Source organism: Hylobates moloch, unplaced genomic scaffold, assembly GCF_009828535.3.
Source record: "Hylobates moloch isolate HMO894 unplaced genomic scaffold, HMol_V3 SCAFFOLD_24, whole genome shotgun sequence".
Taxonomy (NCBI): domain Eukaryota; kingdom Metazoa; phylum Chordata; class Mammalia; order Primates; family Hylobatidae; genus Hylobates; species Hylobates moloch.
In genome coordinates, this window is record NW_026652299.1 from 34,692,645 (window position 1) to 34,705,445 (window position 12,801).

Genomic DNA, 12,801 nt, shown 5'->3' on the forward strand with positions numbered 1-12,801 from the left:
GGGTTCTGTTATTATAAAGAGAAGTCTCCCTGTCCTTCCTGTGCAGATATTCTGGCCAGTTTTCTCCTGTGGGTTGCAGTTTCACCAGTGGATGTTGGTCTAGATTTATTTTCATTCATTTATTTTCATTCATTCATTTCATTATAATTCCCACACGTGCAGAGAATAGGACTAGGACTGAGTTGCCTAAAGAGAGGCTATTGTGATTGAACACCAAGTACTGAGATCAGCTCCACGCATCACAACCTAATTGCATTTATTCCTGTCCTACTTAATAAGCTATTATCTCTGGAAATTAAGATTGAGGCCATAATTTATTTTTAGCTACAAAGAGAAAGCTGGCCTGCAAGGTGGGAAGACAGGAAAAAATCTAAAGAGCTGTTGGCTTGGGGGCATCAAGGAACCTGGGAGATAGGCCACAGTCCTGGGTTGTTTTCCCAGCCTGACACACATGCAAAGACCCTCAAACAAAGACTAGCTGGTCATCAGCTCCTCATAGATGGGGCAGCCTCCACGCTGATTTGGTCAGCAAGAGCTAAAAGGAGAACCTGTGCTCAGTCAATAAGGAATGCCTTTACCATCAGATGCCTGCTTGCTTGAAAAGAAAATTGAGATAAGTTCATAGTCAAGCTTTATCAAGACATACCAGTGACTTCTTTTGCTTCAGAACATGAGCTCTCTCTGTCACTGACTGGCAGGCACTGCCCGTATTTCTGATCCTGACTCCTTTAGGAAGCCTAAATGTGCTTAATCTGAAGTGCTCTATTCCCCTCATTGACTGAGATAGGAAGGACCTGCTCTATCTCATCAGGAAACCCGGACTGCATTTTACAGCTTGATGGTGTCAGCATGTCTCAGCAATAAGTATGTTACAATCAATAAATACATTAATCTAAAAATCCCATTTGTTCAGATATTGTTAGTGGAAAAGTAAGACATATTGAGACAAAAGGTAAAAGAAATTTTATTAATATTAGAATGTGTTCAGCTGCAAGAAACAGAAAATTTACTGTCTTCAATCTTAAGGATATCAATCACTTAATAGTAAGTTGTGCAATGGGCCATTTAAGGGTTTATTCAATAAGTTCATCAAGGACTCAGTCTCTTGCAGGTATGTTAGATTTTTATCCTCACATAGTTTCTCCAATCTAGATATATCTGCAGCAATTCCAGGCTGCATTTTCATCCTAGAATCCTAGACATGCAGGATGTTAATGGGGATAAAAGTTCTCTTCTTTTATTGGAAAATATAAAGTTTCCCAGAAGCCTCAGAGTAGATGTCTTCTTATATCATTGGCCAATTATCAGTCACATGGCCAGCCCTAGCTGCAAGGGATGCTGAGAGAGAAAACTTCCAGTAAAATTTCCCAGTCCAGACACATTGCTGCTCCAATGCAAAATTAGGTTTCTATCAACAAAAATGTGAAGGAAAAACTTTTAAAGTAACTCATACATTTCCTCTGGAAATTGAGCACTCATGAGTTGCCGCTCAGAGCCATGTCTTGAGCATGAGTTGAGTCTCCCCAGCAGTGGCTCAGGGTGCTGACCTCCCTGCATAATCATGGGCCCTACACCATTTTCCCTACAAATGCCTTCTCACCACACTCTGCAGTTTCCTAATCTTGGTCATCAGTGCCTGACCCTCAGAAGGCTGTCTCATTCATTCAGCAGCATTGGTAGAGAGGCCGATGTGCACAAGGCCCTCTGGTGGGTGCCTGAGGACTGGTATCAAATCACCTGTAAGTGAAAGTAAGGAATATGCCAAGTAAATAGGTGTGGGTACTTCAGAGGAGTATCATAAAGCTATGAGTACTTCAAAAGAGGAAGGACCCCTATCCAAAAACAAACATTCTATTTATTCCCTTCTAAAAACAAAAATATTCCACTAAGTCCCACATCTCCATCCAGCTACTACCTACTACGCTTCTCTCCTTCCTTCTTTTTGCCTTATGGCAAATTTCTTCACCTCGAGTTTCTAATTTACTCTTTATTCTTTTTCTGCCTTCACTTACAGAAACTGCTGTTCTCAATGTCACCAATCATATGGACGTCACAAATCACTTGCAAAGTCAACAGACTCTTCTCTGCCCGCACAGTCTTCAGAAAATCTGCCCAGGTGAATTCAAAGCAGGGCATTCTAATTAGAACAATGTACAGAAGGAAAGGAGGTATGAGAGTCTGAGGGGAGTTTGAGGAACAGAAAGTAGAAACGTATGTGTACAGTAGTAATAAATGTAATAGATGATGTTTTAGAAAAGAGTAAACAGGGAATACGTTCTGAATGCTTTTGAATACCCAGTTGGGCATCTGGACTTCCTCCTGCATCTGGACTTCCTCCTACAGGTATGAAACACCTCCAAAGAGTTTTACATGTGCTCTAAAAATTAAAGACAAAGTTAATCCCTAAACACCCACTTCACCCTCCTCCCCACCCCCCACCCCCCCAAAAAAATAAGAAAGCCGATGTAATTCAATGGAGAAAGGAGAGGTTTTACAAAAAATGATACTGAAACAAATGGACATCACATACCAAAAAATAAAACTAGACTAAGGCTTCAATTTTTATAAAAATTAACTCAAAATGGGTAATAAACCTAAATGTAAAATGTACAACTATTAAATTCCTAGAAGATAACATAGATGAAAATCCTGGGTGGCCTGAGGTTCGACTTTTTGATGCACCAACAAAAGTGCAACCCATGAAAGAATAAATTGGTAACTTGGACTTTAATAAACTTCTGACTTGTGAAATACATGGTTAAGAGAATGAAAAGACAAACTAACAGACTGGGAGAAAATATTTTCAAAACACATATTTGATAAAGAACTGGTATTCAAAATATACAATCTACTCTTAAAAGTCAATAATAAGAAAACAAACCACCCAATTACAAAATGGGCAAGATATCTGAACAGATACCTCACCAAAAAGATATACAAATGCAATTAAGCACATAAAAATATGTTCGACATCAAATGTCATCAGGAAACTTCACATTAAAACAACAGCAGTAAAACTATTTATATTATTGTAAATGACTTTATGCATTTGTCAAAACCTATAAAACTGTACAATGCAAAAAGTGAATCCTAATATAAGCTATAGATTTTAGTTAATTAACAATATATCAATATCTGTTCATCAATTGTAGTAAATGCACCCAACTAATCCATAGTGTATGAGAGTTCTTTATACTTTCTGCTCAGTTGCTCTGTAAACCTAAAACCACTCTAAAAATAAAATAAATTAATTTTTAAAAATCACCAATAATAGCCCTCATTGTGTGATTCTTGTTTTCTGATCCAAATGTTGATCTTCTCCAGATGTATTACTTCATTATCAGTTTCTGCATCTAAGTTTCATTAGTTAGGATATAATATATTTTAAAAAGATACATTGGTTTTGCTTTTCTTGCATCCCCCAAATACCTATTAAAAGTTTGGAGGTGGTAAATACATAGAGTTAAGACTTAAACCATAATTTAACAACAGTGAAAATTTGAAATAAGATAATATTCTCCTTGGATACAAAGGCATTTTAGCTTTGTGCTAGATGAAACTTTTAAGTTATCCAGTCTCCAGTGAACATTTATTCCAGCTCATTGAAGTTGAATATTCAGAGGACTCACTGAATTAATTTGTGCAGGAATGGTACTTTTAAGGGAGGCCATTGTAAAGGATTCTAAATCACGAAGACTCTCTTGGCACCTCAGACAAGAATATGCTATATTGTGAATGTAGCATTTAATTCCTAAAAATGAGCAGAATGTCTTCGTCTTCTTATTTTTTTGTGTGTATCAGCATGCTGTATGCAATTCTTTAGTAAATCACATTTAGAAATCAAATAGGAATCGCTAGGCCTGAAGGCACCTTCAGAGGTCATTTGGGTCACTTCCACATTTCCAATGTTATTAAACTCCCCAAATTAAATCTCTCAGCTTATTAAATCTAGACTGTGCTGTTGCACAGGTTTCTATTGCTCACAAAACCTGTCTCTTTCATTCTGGGCACAGGCATAGACCACCCTTTCCAGCCTTCCTTGTGGTTGGTGCAATCATGTGACTCAAGTCTAGGCAAAGGATTACAAACAAAAGATGTATGTTTTACTTGGCCCATCCAAAGCTCATACAGCTGATACTCCTCCTAATTCCTTAACTGCAAGAAGAAAGAAAAAGTCCTCTAAGGATCCAGGATTGATGTGACCACAGACTGAAAGGAGCTTAGACTTAAGGGGCCAAATTCCCAGAGAGAAAGGAAGTTCTTTGAAATGACTGATGTGCTGGGGCTTATGCTGATGGAAGGATGAGAAGCCCAGGAGAAAGTCAAGCAGGAAGAAGTGGTTTCACAGATCCCTTGGAGCCTTCTGAGAAGAGTAAAATAAAATTAAGACAACATTTGCCAAAAAGACCAAGGTCCCAGAGAGAAGGGAAGTAAGCCTATTCTCAAGCTAGAACACAAGAGCCTAAGGTGAGCAGAAAGTGGTAGAAACCACAGCTGAAGAAACAGAACATATTATCCAGGGTCTCTTCAATGTTTGGTACATAGTGAGTGGCCTTTTTTGTTGTTTGTTTGTTTGTTTGTTTTTGAGACAGAGTTTCGCTTTGTCACCCAGGCTGGAATGCAGTGGCACAGTCTCTGCTCACTGCAACCTCCACCTCCCAGGTTCAAGTGATTCTTGTGCCTCAGCCTCTCAACTGAAGTAGCTGGGATTACAGGCACCCACCACCACACCCAGCTAATTTTGTATTTTTAGTAGAGATGGGGTTTCACCATGTTGGCCAGGCTGGTATCGAACTGCTGTCCTCAAGTGATCTGCCCACCTCGGCCTCCTAAAGTGCTAAGATTATAGGCATGAGCCATGGTGCCTGGCCATGAGTGGCTTTTAATTTAATGTTATGAAGCATAAGAAACCAGATCAAGAGAAAAATCCAACAATGGAAATATAGCAATGAAAAATATACTAGTAAATATTTATTATTAATATGGTCAAGAAAATAAATGACACGATAGAGAAATCCACCAGAGGACTGGAATGTATTAATATCAAAAAGAATCAAATTGAATTTTTAAAACTGAAGGAAACAAAAATGAAATTAGGAACACAGCAGGTGAGCTTAATAACAGATTGGGCAACGCTGAAGAGAGGATTAGTAGATTGGGAGACATCAAATGGAATAAGCTCTACTTACCCATCTCTCTGAATACTAGTGAGTAAGAAAGATGAACGATACACATGAAACATATGTCAAAACATAAGCAACCTAAGGACAATGATGAAAATATCTAACATTCATCTAATTCAATGTCCAGGAGGAGAGGGCAGAAATAATGTATCAGACAAAATGTATTAGGAGTGGATGAGAATTTTCCAAAACAAATGAAAAACATGACAACAGATGTAAGAAGTACTATGAATCTCAATGTAGTCATTTCCTACCACTGCTGTCACGAATTACCACAAAATCAGTGACTTAAAACAACACACATCTATTATCTCAGTTTGTAGGTCCCAAATCCAGGTGGGCTCACCTGGCCCCTCTGCTTAGAGTCTCCCAGGGCTGAAATCAAGGTGTCCACAAGACAGGCACTTATCTACAGACTCCAGAAAAGAATCTGCTTCCAAGTTCATTAGGTTTTTGGCAGAATGCAGTTCCTTGCCGCTGTAGAAGTGGGGTTCCCTTTTGTTGGCTATCTGCTGGGATCCCCATCAACACTTTCTGTTCACTTGATTCCCCGTCATATTGTGCACTTCATCTTCAAATGGCAGCAGCCTCCTAGTCTTCCTCACTCAAGTCTTTCTGTGAATGTACGAGATACAATTTTGCTAAGCTTCTTGCCACTGTATTATAAGGATCCCATTTCTTCTGGTTTCCAATACCACTCGCTTCCCTCTGAGCCCTGGCTAGTAGTATCCTTCAAGTACAGGTGTCTACTAACAGTTTGTTTACTGCAATTTAGGCTTTTTCTAAGGTGATTTCTAAGATTTTTCTAAAATTCTCCTTATTTTCCTCAACAATGTCCCTATTTAATAGTCTGTTCAAAGGCACCTAGGATTTTTCTAGCAAGCTTTCCAAAATTCTTCCAGCCTCTACTCACTGCCCAATTCCAAAGCCATTGCCATCATTTTCAGGCATAGAGAAGTAGAGGGAATGCCAAGTACTGGAAATAGCAAGGGCAGCGAACTAGGATGGTTTTGAAAAATTCTAAGAATAGACAATAATCTGATATTGCTTAATAAAGTGCTTATTAGGAAGTAAAGGTGGGCTGGGAAAGACCCCTTAGAGAACCTTGAAAGCCATTGTAAGGTATTTGCAGTCTCTTCTGTAGACAACGAGGAGGCATCAAAGTCTTATTAAGACTAATGAGAAAGAAATTTTGCATAGATCAAGACAAACAAAAAGAGAGAGTTACTTGAGGTGATCTTAACGAAAAACATTAAATTCCTAAAGTCTAATAGGATAAGAGGTAGGGTGATGCAGTAGAAAAAAGGACAAAGCCTGGGTTTAAGACCTCTCCCAGCAGCTATACGCTCAGTGAATTGAGGCAAGTTCCTTAATGTCTCTGAGTCTCATTGTATTTATCTGTCTGCAACAGGGCACCTCTGAATTGGGGACTCTGATTGGCCCAGAAGGAAACAACTACTATGTCTGTGTGCGTAAGAACAGAGATAGGCAAAGTTGGCTTTAAGAAATGGAAATCCGGGCCACACGCAGTGGCTCACACCTTTAATCCCAGCACTTTGGGAGGCTGAGGTGGGAGGATCACGAGGTCAGCAGATCAAGACCATCCTGGCTAACACAGTGAAACCCCATCTCCACTAAAAATAAAAATAAAAAAAATTAGCTGGGCACGGTGGCACATGCCTGTAATCCCAAGTACTCGGGAGGCTGAAGCAGGAGAATTGCTTGAATCCAGGAGGCGGAGGTTGCAGTGAGCCAAGATCATGCCACTGCACTGCAGCCTGGGTGACAGAATAAGACTCCATCTCAAAAAACAAACAAACAAACAAAACAAAACAAAACAAAAAGAAATGGAACATCCTTGAGGCAAGCAAAATCTAAAGAATAACCGCTTAGGGTAGAATATTGGTTAAATCCTGAGTCAACGTCTTGACTTAAAAGTGAAAGGTGCAATGGCAAGTGTGTAGCACATCATGGGTGCACCACCCAAATCCTCTCAGCCCTTCTCACTCCAGCCACTACTTCAGTGACCGGGGCTGAGCAGCCTTGTGGCAACTTCAGACAGATGCTACCTAACTCTCGCTTCCTGCCATGGGATGAGCTGATGCCATGGCCTGCAGCATCTGTGCACCTCAGCCTCGGTCCTTGCACAACCCAGAGATGCCTGAGAGTTAACGCCTTGGGCTACCTTTCACCAAGTGGGGTTAGGGGCTAAGAGCTCCTAAGGCTCCTCAGAAATGTTCTGCCCTAGTGATGGCAAATCCCATACTCATCCTTTTCTTGTCTTTCCCCTCATCCGCAAGCTTTCCTCCTACCCCTGTAGTCCCCATTCTTGATCTCAATGATCACATCCCAAATAATCTACTTGCATGCAAGCCTCTGTTTCGGTTCCCTGCCTTCATGGGAACCCATGCTGTGGAAACACTAGGTAAAAATAAATTATCTACAGAAAGTCAGGGTCAGTCAGCAGAGGGTTGTGACTGTCAAGCAGCCACAAAAGCAGAGTCAGGCAAGCAAACAAATGCAGCAGATCTGCATGCCAGGGCGGTCCAGGGGAAATCCAAACATTCCAAATACAGTAAGAGAGCCTAGGCATCTTGGCTGGGCACCACAGAGAACGTGTGGTTTCTTTACTGAACTTGCCCATTCGAATCCCATCTGGCCAAGCAGTTTCTCATCACTGTTTTGCATTGTATGGTCTATGGCAGAGAAAGCACTGGTCATAGCCCCTATTTGTATTTGGTGCCCACAGTGAATGCCCCATTCACAGATTTTGAAGCTGCAGGCTGATCACCAGGATCTGGATGGTCAAGGCCACAGGTCTGGAGGCAGCAGGCCTTCTCTGTGCCTTGCCAAGCTGGACTTTCTCACATTTGCTACACGACCTGCTTCTCAGCATAGATGTGAAGGTTGAGGAGTGAGACGGCATGCCAATGACCAAGCACAGTCCCTCACACACAGTAGGTGTTCTGGAAAGGCAGTTACACTGACAGTAGATTGCAGGCAACAATCAGAGGTCATGGGGCCACGTGGGAGGGCCCCCAATCTTTCTGGGGAGTCCTGCAGCCTCATCCAATAGGTATGTGTCCTCTTAGTCCAACAAGCTATCTGCCCTGGGTGTCAGCACTGAATTTCCTCTGACATTTTCCCTTTTCTTTTCTTCCTATAGATGAGAAATGAAGTATAAGAAGTTGCACAGCCTCCTGCCTGCATCACGGCTCTTAGGAGAGATGTTGGCATTTAAATGCCAGACAATCTGGTGAAGTCAGGATGAGGCCAGCCTCAGGCTTGTCTTGGGGTCAGGGGTAAGGGGCAGGGGTCCCCTCTGGTTTCTGATTTAATAAGAGGATTGCTTCCAGCCAAATGCAAGGCCAGCAAGGTCAGCACTGAACACACGCAGCTCCACTGAGAAATAAAGGGGCCAGATGGTTATTACACTGTGTGTGTTTCTTGCAAAAGGCAAAAAAAAAAAAAAAATTCTAGAGTGACTGCAGCAGAGGCTGTTCATCAGCAGAGAGGCACAGCTCAGGCAGGCCTGTGGCTTGGTGCTACTCCCCAGGGGAGGTGTACTTGTGAGCAGTTTCAACACGCCTGCAGATCCCATGAAGATTTGGCTGTGGGCAGAAGCCACAGGGATGGAGAGAGGCACAGCCACCTTGTGAAAATGGAAAACACGCCTCCCTCATCTTAGCTTTCTTAGTTTCCCATTTTGATGCTCCAGAAAGCTTTTTTTTTGAGACAGAGTCTCGCTCTGTCGCCCAGGCTGGAGTGCAGTGGCGCAATCTCGGCTCACTGCAAGCTCCGCCTCCCGGGTTCACGCCATTCTCCTGCCTCAGCCTCTCCGAGTAGCTGGGACTACAGGTGCCCGCCACCACGCCCGGCTAATTTTTTGTATTTTTAGTAGAGACGGGGTTTCACCGTGGTCTCGATCTCCTGACCTCGTGATCCGCCCGCCTCGGCCTCCCAAAGTGCTGGGATTACAAGTGTGAGCCACCGTGCCCAGCCCTCCAGAAAGCTTCTTAAAGGACAGCTGATTACCACTGTAGCAGCTGACAGGCGTCATCACTACAGTCGTGTGAGTCCAACCTCACTCTGCCCCTCACAGGGTATAAACATCAACAACTCCATTGATCACACTAACTTTAGTTTGCTCTATTGCAAGTATGGACTAGAAACATGTGACTCACCCTCTAATAACAAGGTAATATCAGATAATGTACCTAAGCCCCTGGTGCACATCAGGCACTCCAGAAACAACTGAGTGCCCCCTCCTTCATCCCTGGAGTCAAATACAAGGGCATTGAGCAGCCCTGAAGGAAGCCTCATCATCCCTTCCGGAAGAGGTGGATGAATGAGGAGCCCCAAGGAGTCACGCTGTTCAGCCCACTCAAACAAGGCTTGTGCCTGCTCCATCTCAGGGTGTTCACTGCGGAGTGCCCAGCACCAGGAGCTCTCTGTGCTGATGTGGCCCTCTTAAGGATGGTGGTGGCATTGTCACTGCTCTCCCATGTTAATTAACTGGGTTGTTATTCCAAAGTGTTAATGGCCAGAACTGTAATTCAATCAAGTAAATAACATTTCAAGAAGTTAATAAAAGCAATGGACTTTGTAACCACCCATAAATGTGATTTTGTAGACGTAGGCCATGTCTAAGCAGTTGGTGGTCTGCCCTTGCCACACAAATATCAGACAACCAGGATCACAAATGCTGCGTGGGAATCTGTTGAGAATTTTTCTCTCCATATGTTTTTAAAGCAAACTGTGTTTCTCTTTGCCTCTTCCCCCCTCATTAACTTTCAAAATGTGTTTTTATTAAGATTCCACCTTGGGGAAATAGCCATTCTCACTCACTGATGCTGCTTGTGAATTCAGTTTTATGAGGAGCTGAGATTCCAAACACCACCTGACTTGTTACCGTTCTTAATGCCCTCAGCTTTTTGGTTATAATCTATTTTCCAAAACCATAGGTAATACCATGCTCTGTCCCTGCAGAGTTTTCAGCATGGGAGAACCTTACCTTAGGAGAGATGCCACTTACTCCAATGGAGTTTCAGAGTCTGACGGACACCTTCCTTCAGCCCCTCATTATGCCATCTCTGAGCCCCACCTCTTCCAGCTCTGAGCTGGGTCCTGAGGACTCACAGATGGACTGGATGCTGCCTCTGATCTCAGAAGATCCGCATCCACTCTCGCACCACTGGACCTGGCCATGTGCATGTCCCTGCTATGACTACCTCTTCCCTGGTGGCACGGCTGAGTGGGAAGGTCACCTGCCAGAGAAGAGATAGCTGCTCCAGCCCTGGGGCCCCTTCCCTGCCCAGGGCCTGTGCTGGAGGGTCTGACAGAAGCTGCTTCCTCTATGCCAGCCTTCCATCTGCACAGGGCTGATGGGCCGACTTGGTTTTGATTTGTATCTTAGTGCCTTCTACTTCCAAGTGACCATGTTGCATGCATTTTAGCAAATGAAGGGGCAATATGAGTGTGGTGTGACAGGAGAGGGGACTCAGAGAGGGGGCGGGGACAGCACCAGGTGTGGAGAGAGCACCTGTCAGGAACGTGAGGTGCCTGCCTGGGCTCTGTAGGACTTCGAGCTTATCATGCTGCTCCTGCTCCATTCCATTAATGCTTCAGTTGCCCACTCACTTACCCATGTGCCCACACACCCACTACTCAGCTGCTTACCTGCTCCAACCACCTACTCTCCTACCCAACCTCTTCCTACCCCCACCACACACTGTCACCACTCACAGACAAACTCACATATTATCCACCCACCTCACTCATCCACCCACCTGGGTACTTGGCTACTCACACTCTCTTTTAGCACCCACCCATCCGCCCACTCAACCCTCCACCTAGACACCCACTCATCCACTTAGACACTAACTCACCCACCCAGCAAGACACGTATTCACTCACCCACCCACCTAAACATCCACTCACCCACCCATGTATACACCAACTCACTCACCCAGACACCCACTCACTCACCCATCTAGACACCCACTCATCCACCCACCTAGACACCCACTCACTCACCCACCCACCAAGATACCCATCCACTCACCCACCCATCTAGACCACCCACACACTCATCCACCTAGACACTCACTCACCCCCCTAGACACCCACTCACCCACCCACCTAAACACCTACTCACTCACACATCTAGACATCCACTCACCCACCTGGATGCCCACACACTCATCACCTAGACACCCACTCACCCACCCAGCTAGACACCCATTCACTCATCCACCTAGATACCCTGTCACCCACCCACCTAGATACCTACTCGCCCACCCAGCTTGACACCCACTCACCCATCCACCCACCAAGATACCTATTCATTCACCCACCTAAGCATCCACTCACCCACCCATCTAGACACCCACTGACTCACCCACCTAGACACCCACTGACTCACCCACCTGGACACCCACTTACTCATCTAGGCACCCAAGTACTCACCCACCAAGGATCACTCACCCATCTAGACACCCACCCACTCACTCCATCCATCTACACACCCATTTACTCACCCATCTAGACACCCTCTCACCCATCTACCTAGACGCCCAGTCATGCACCGATCTACACATCCACTTACTCACCTGCCTAGACACTGACTCACTCATCCATCTACTTAGACACTCACTCACTTATCCACCTAGGCACCCACCTACTTACTCATCTAGGCACCGAATCATTCATTCACCCACCTAGACCCTACCTACTAACTCACATAGACACCCACTCACCCATCCTCTCATCCACCCATGTAGACACTCATGTACTCTGTCACTTACTAAGCTGCCCCTTACTCCTTCACCTTCTCACAAAAGGTTACTGACCAATGACCCTCTGGGATCTGTAAGCTTTGTTGTGGGGAGGAAGAGGTGAATCAAGCTCAGATGCCAGCTAAGAGGGTCTTCTGGCCCAGTGAGGGACACAGACAGTGGCTGTATCACTGAGTGTACAATGACAGAGAAGAGCAACGTGAGGCAGGAGCAGAGAAGAGAGACATCACCCAGCCTAGGAAGACAGGAGAGGAGCTTTGAACTCAGAGGCTAGTCTCCAAGTAAGAAAGAAAATGCTGGTAAATGCAGGAGCAGAAGTCTCGAGCTGAGAGGGATGCAGCTTCTCTAGGAAAGTCATGGGGTAGAATAAGGGTGGGGTAGGATGGGTGGGTGGCAAGAGATCGTCTGGAGAGACCAGCAGAGGAAGCTCCTACCAACCTGAGGATTCTTTAGCCACTAAAGAGAGCTACGACTCAATGTGGAGGCAGTGGAAAGTGCTAACATGGCTATAGGCAGGAATGACTCACTGCAGATGTGTATTTGAGAAAGGTCTCTTTAGTGAAACAATGAGGGCTTTGACTTCATCATCTGCAAAAATAAAGTTACAGACTATGGTCTCTCAGATCCTTCCAGTTCTCTAAGTTTAAAGGTCTCCAAGGGTAGGAGTGGGGAAGGGAGAGCAATTGAAGGGTTGTTCTCATTTTGCAGAAGACCATACTGAGGAAGCACAGGAAGTTAAATGACTCCCTCTGTTCCCACTCCCAACCCCAGAAAATATCTTAGAAGCCAAAGAGAGACTCTTTGCTTCCTGCTCCAAGCCA

At 44.3% G+C, this 12,801-nt stretch overlaps 1 long non-coding RNA gene across 2 annotated transcripts; it reads left to right on the forward strand.

The window, feature by feature from the left end:
* Positions 1-642: 642 nt before the first annotated feature.
* On the forward strand, positions 643-8,615 carry LOC131382452 (uncharacterized). Of its 2 annotated transcripts, none has more exons than XR_009211956.1 (3): positions 643-864; positions 2,015-2,116; positions 8,350-8,615. It is a non-coding gene; the product is annotated as an uncharacterized LOC131382452 (long non-coding RNA). The 2 variants fall into 2 exon arrangements; XR_009211957.1 differs by lacking the exon at positions 8,350-8,615 and adding an exon at positions 4,014-4,095.
* Positions 8,616-12,801: the final 4,186 nt, after the last annotated feature.